The sequence below is a fragment of the Triticum dicoccoides genome, chromosome 1B (assembly GCF_002162155.2).
Source record: "Triticum dicoccoides isolate Atlit2015 ecotype Zavitan chromosome 1B, WEW_v2.0, whole genome shotgun sequence".
Classification (NCBI taxonomy): Eukaryota; Viridiplantae; Streptophyta; class Magnoliopsida; order Poales; family Poaceae; genus Triticum; species Triticum dicoccoides.
The window spans coordinates 40,059,983-40,065,578 of NC_041381.1; the positions used below are offsets into that span (position 1 = coordinate 40,059,983).

The window sequence follows — 5,596 nt, forward strand, 5'->3', positions numbered from 1 at the left end:
TTGCCATCTGCCAGCTGATGGCAAAGAACATCTTTGCCATCTGCTTATAAAAAACAGACGGCAAAGAACTGACAGACGGCAAAGAACATGGTTGCCATCAGCCAATTCTTTGCCATCTTCTAGTGGATGGCAAATAATCTTTGCCATCTGCCAGCAAATGGCAAAGAGGTTGGCAAATCCTGTGGCCGTCAGGCGTGTAACGGCATACCAGCCCCACCTCTTTGCCATCTGCCAGCAGACGACAAAGATTCTTTGCCATCTGCTGGCAGATGGCAAAGAGATAGGGTTATTTTTTTTCAGGTAAAAAAAACTGTGGGGTTATCCCCTTCCTCTCTCCCCACCCATCCAGGTAAAAAAAAGTCGTTCGCATCTCATCCGCACACACCGAACAGCCCCCGTCGATGGCGCTCTAGGCTCGCCCGCCGCCGCCCTGTCGCCGGCCGCGTCGCTCCCCCGCCCTGTCGCCGTCGCTCCCCCGCCCCGTCGCCGGCCCTCCCCCACCCCGTCGCCGGCCCCGTCGCTCCCCCGCCCTGTCGCCGGCCGCGTCGCTCCCCTGCCCCGTCGCCGTCGCTCCCCCGCCCCGTCGCCATCGCTCCCCCGCCCCGTCGCCGGCCCTCCCCCTCATCCACGGCCCACCACACATCCTAGAATGCTGTGGTGATGCAGCTGGGGCAGGCATCGATGACGCCATCACCGCGGCACACCACGATGCCGTATTATACAGTCTTGGTCAGTTCGTGTGGATGAGGCGCTAGTGAATAGAGCAGTAGATAGGAGCTCAAGGTTTGCTTTGTAGGTGCTCTTGTTCATGTGGGTGTCTCTGTAGTAGCAGATATGCGTCAGTGGATTGACGGCAGCGACGAATGGCTCGAAGCCGAGAATAAGCAGCAAGACAATGATCATGGCTCTGCCTATAATTCAGCTCTGCCCCCTCCAGCAGCTTCCTTGTTATAAGCATCATTTGGAAAACTCGTCTGTCTTACGGTTTGACCGCTTACTTGTTTAGTGATTATCTGATGATATCAGCTTGCAGGCCGTGCAATCAAATTTCGTGGAATACAATAGTGCTGCCGTCCAGGCATCAGCCTATGTAATGGCTACAAGCAATGCAAGACAAGGGGAGAGAACAATAACAAATCGAGTTTCAGTGTTTCCGTCAACAGAGAAGAGGTCTTCTTATGACCTTGAGGGAGGTGCGGAGTTGAAGATGATTACGATCATTCGGTAAAGCTAATGGACTATTTGTTAGAAGCTTGACTCGGAAATGTTTCTTATGCTGAAATGCTTCGAAAATTCTCTTAAGCTTGTGTGATGCTGACGTTTGTCAAGACATTGAAAACCTGAGGTATGCAAGCTTGGTTGCAATATCATGTACTAGCAGAGTTTGTAAACTAAGTTTGATATCTCCGATTTCGTAAACTAAGTTTCGACGGATCCTTTTGATATCCAATGCTGTAGGTGCCTTTTTTAGAGAGGTTGAGGAAGTGCAATTTAGCCTGTTGCCGGCTTTCTTAGCATCAAAAAAACAAATTCTTGTGCTATTTTTTAATGGACCTGGTGTCATTCTTCATGTCCAGTATGGCCTGTTATTTGTTCTGCAAAACATGGGCAAAAGCAAGTAACTAGCTGGCAAATTCGGTTACATCCCAGCCAAACGCAGTGCAAAATCTCAAAGTAGTTTGTGGAAAATGCTTATGAACTGGCATAAATAGTAGTACTATGTGAGAAAATCTCAGTGTAGGATCTCACGAATATAGCATCGACTGAGACTCTTAACGAGGTCTCAGTCGACGGAGATTTAGCAAGATTGATATGAGAAACAAGTTTGCAAAACAGTACACCCCAGGAAAACAAATGTGTTTTTAGTAGAACAGTAGGTTTCCCTGGTGGATGTTTTTCATTTTAATGTAAAGAAAAGTAAATGATAAGAGTGATTTTTTGTTTATTCACATTTGATATTCTTTTGAGGAATCACAAGGAGGCCCATATTCTATACATATTCTATACATATATACATATAAGCATTCTATACATATAAACACAAGGAGGCCCTCATATTAATATTATAGTTCATGTCAGGTATTCCGGCGGAGAGGGACCGGCAGGAGAGGGACAGTTCATCTCGCTGCTCATGACCTCCATCAGATTCTCCTCCGAGCTTGCCTGCCGAGGTACGTAACATGGTCGCCTCCACCTCTAGCTCATGTTTTTTTGCTTGATTGGATTGAGTTGCAAAAATTATTGTTCAGAGGTGGCTTTAGCTATGCATATCTCAAAATTTATTTGGCTTTGAGCTTGCAGATGCCAGCACTGCTTGTTTGTATAGATGCTCAAGAAGACTGCTCAAAGGAGGACAGTTTGTAGGATAGTTTGTGTGACAGTGAGTAACATGCCCCCCTCCTTCTCTAGCTCCTCTTTCTTGCTTGACTGGGTTGCATTGCAAGAATTACTGTGCATAGGTAGCTGCAGCTGTGCACATATTTTTATCAAATTGCATTCTGGCTTTGATGTTGCAGATGCGAGCACTACCTGTTTGTATAAATGCTGAAGGAGAAAACTGTTCGGAGAAGGACATGTGTGTGAGAGAGAGGGAAGGAGAAACAGGGGCCGGGAGTAAGAGGTGAAGAGCAAGGAGAACCACATGTTGTCCCTTTGTCATCGACACCATCCCGCCGTTGCAGGCTTGTCCCGGTGGCCTTTCGCTTGGTGTGCTGTTACCCTGGCCTGGTTCTTTGTCTCTGCCTCTTTCATGGTTTCTTCCTTTCGAAGATTTATTTTTTGTCTCCCTTCTAAAGGTAAGTTCTGCCTTAGCATCCTTCATGTTGTAACACAAACAAAATATTAGTGATCTGACAGCAACACCATTTTCTGTTGAGTTATTTAATTTAGATGATTGCTGCTATACAACTTGACTGCCAAATTCTGTAGCATTTTCTACTTGATAAATAAAGAACCAGGTCACACCATTTTCTTTACTTTATTATTCGGATTATGGGTGTGTTTGGTTGATGTCCTCGTCGTTGCGCGCCTGGCCTGAGCTGTGCCTGAAGTCTGCCTGGTGATTGTTTGGTTGGCATCCTGAGAAAGAAAGTACTTGCCTGGCCTGGTTGTGCCGGTAGTGTGATTAGCCTGGCCAGTAGAATAAAAAATACAAAAAGGGACGTAGTCAGCCCAGGCAGCGTGATTTGCCTGGCCCAGGCGCCCCATCCCATGCGCCTGGACATGCTTCCACACCAGCCTGGTACTAATTGGATCAAGTAGCAGCAAAGGTTTGCTATTTAAAAATTCTATAAGCACACAAGGACAGAACAGCAAGCAAGGAAACGAACCAAACGTTCACCGACCAGGCTTGCCTGGCCAGGCACAATTTTCCTTCATCTCAGGCATTGTCCAGGCACCATTTTTTCTCAGGCAAAGCGTCCAGGCCTTCAACCAAACACGCTCTATATGCAGGAGTTTTGGTGTGGATTATAGATTCTACAGTTACTCTTAGCTTGTCAGCTTTGTTGATCCTAATTTACGATGTTCACCAAGGATTACAGACCATGATACCTTCATCTGTTGTCGACAGTTTCCTCTTTCAGATTTGATGTTAGTTTGTACAAGCTACTGGGTTGTGCTTTAGATGGTATGGTTTCTCTGCTATTTAGAAACTACACTTAACACTCATAAAGTACAATGATCGGATCCTAAACTGAAATATTTATTTTGGCGGGTTTAAAATTTGATGTGGGATGGGCATACGAGTTTGATGTTTGCAGTCCTCTCTGAGCTGCAAGTCGCTCGACAACACGACAAATTCAGTTACAGATTTTTACCAAAGCTAACTGAAATAAAGTTTAGTTCAGCAGACCATGTCTGTTGGAAGGAAGCAAATTTCTTGCCTTATGAATCCTACGTAGCCATCATATTTTATTTCAGACTGAATCGTCCCAGCTCAGTGTATCCTTGCTAAAATAAGAACATCATTTTTTAGGGGATGCCACAAAACAAAAAATGACCAGGACTGCATCTCTCATATTTTCTTGCTTAGATTGTTAATCTGAATTCGTGTTTGATATTGTAGTATGGAGGTTTCACCATGATGCATGTTCCGTTGTCGTTTGTTTTCCAACTGCTTTGATATTAATTTACAAGATAGTAAGTTTTATACGTGTGGTTGGATGTCAATCTTTACAGTTTGATGACTAGATTTATCCAAGGAAGAAAAACTGATATTAGTAATTATGTGTCATATATAGATGCAGATCCGAGTTGCCATAATGGAATTGACACAAACATGTACTGTCCAACATAATTTTGTGTTTGATGGAAGTATATGGTTCAGCCTGTACTGTCCAACATAAATTGACACAAACCTGTGCGCGTTTGCTCTGAACTGTGTGTTGTTATGGAACTTTGCAGCTGCTCCTAGATCGATTCAACCTCCATCTGAATGTTTTAGTTCATCTATGCTTTTGAAATTTTTCTACAGAATAGTGAGGTTATAGTTATTCCCAAACGCCTTGTGGAGAGTATTCTTAATTGTATTCGCTGCTTCGGGTGCCTATATGTTATACATGTGTGTTATAAGTTCAATTATATATGAAGATGCCTATATGTTGTTTTTCAATTTACTTCCACAAAACCACAAACTGGGTATTCCTATTTTACAGATATAAGTTGCATCATAATAATCTTCACATTTTAGTTGCATCATAATAATCTTCTTCTTCTAGTCTTCTTCTTCTTACTTTCTTCTTTCCCATTTTGTAGATTTGTGTTCAGATCACGGAAGCTTGGGTTGGAGTGCTTGTCTTTAGTTTTTGTTTTGAGTTTGTGAAACTTGCTACCTATGATGAAACTGTGTAATATTGATGAAACTATGTATATGTATGGATGAAACTTGCTACTATTGGTAACATGTGTTGGATATGTGTTCGATATATATGTGTTCATGACTATTGGTAATATCTGTTGAATATGCTATATTGGTCATATAAATATATTTGTGTTTGATTTTCTGTGAAAATGAATTGATATAAGAAAAAACAAAATTAAATGGGGCAATATAGGCACTTTGCCATCAGCTGGCAGATGGCAAAGAGCTTTGCCATCAGCTGGCAGATGGCAAAGAGGCCACGTGTCATCTACATGTAAAATTTGGGCTGACCTATTTGGACCCTTTGCCATCTGCCAGCAGATGGCAAATCTCTTTGCCATATGCTGGCAGATGGCAAAGCATGCAGCCTTTGCCATCTGCTGACAGACGGCAAAGAGCCTGAAGCCTTTGCCATCTGCTGGCAGACGGCAATGTATGCCGTTAGCCTTCTAACCGGGTAACCCCGTTAAGAGGCTTTGCCATCTGCCAGCAGATGGCAAAGCCACAGGCTCTTTGCCATCAGCTAGCAGATGGCAAAGAAGCCTTTACCGGCAGGGTTTCAGACGAACTGTTTGCCATCTTCTGGCAGATGGCAAAGCCTTTGCCATCCGCCGACCATGCCTTTGCCATCTGCCATGGCAGATGGCAAAGTGCCAGATTCCAGTAGTGCATCTACTATCAGCTATAGGATAGATTATACGTACTTCCAGAAGTTTCAATATTTTCATTCTTACC

At 43.8% G+C, this 5,596-nt stretch overlaps 1 long non-coding RNA gene across 4 annotated transcripts; it reads left to right on the plus strand.

Annotated features, from left to right (window-relative positions):
- Positions 1-601: 601 nt before the first annotated feature.
- On the plus strand, positions 602-3,558 carry LOC119317899. 4 transcript variants are annotated; one of them, XR_005153836.1, is made up of 5 exons: positions 602-729; positions 830-1,193; positions 2,080-2,171; positions 2,302-2,380; positions 2,517-3,558. It is a non-coding gene; the product is annotated as an uncharacterized LOC119317899 (long non-coding RNA). The 4 variants fall into 4 exon arrangements; XR_005153833.1 differs by having other exon boundaries at positions 602-1,193; positions 2,517-3,557; XR_005153832.1 differs by lacking the exons at positions 602-729; positions 830-1,193 and adding an exon at positions 1,224-1,345 and having other exon boundaries at positions 2,517-3,556.
- The last annotated feature ends 2,038 nt before the right edge of the window (positions 3,559-5,596 follow it).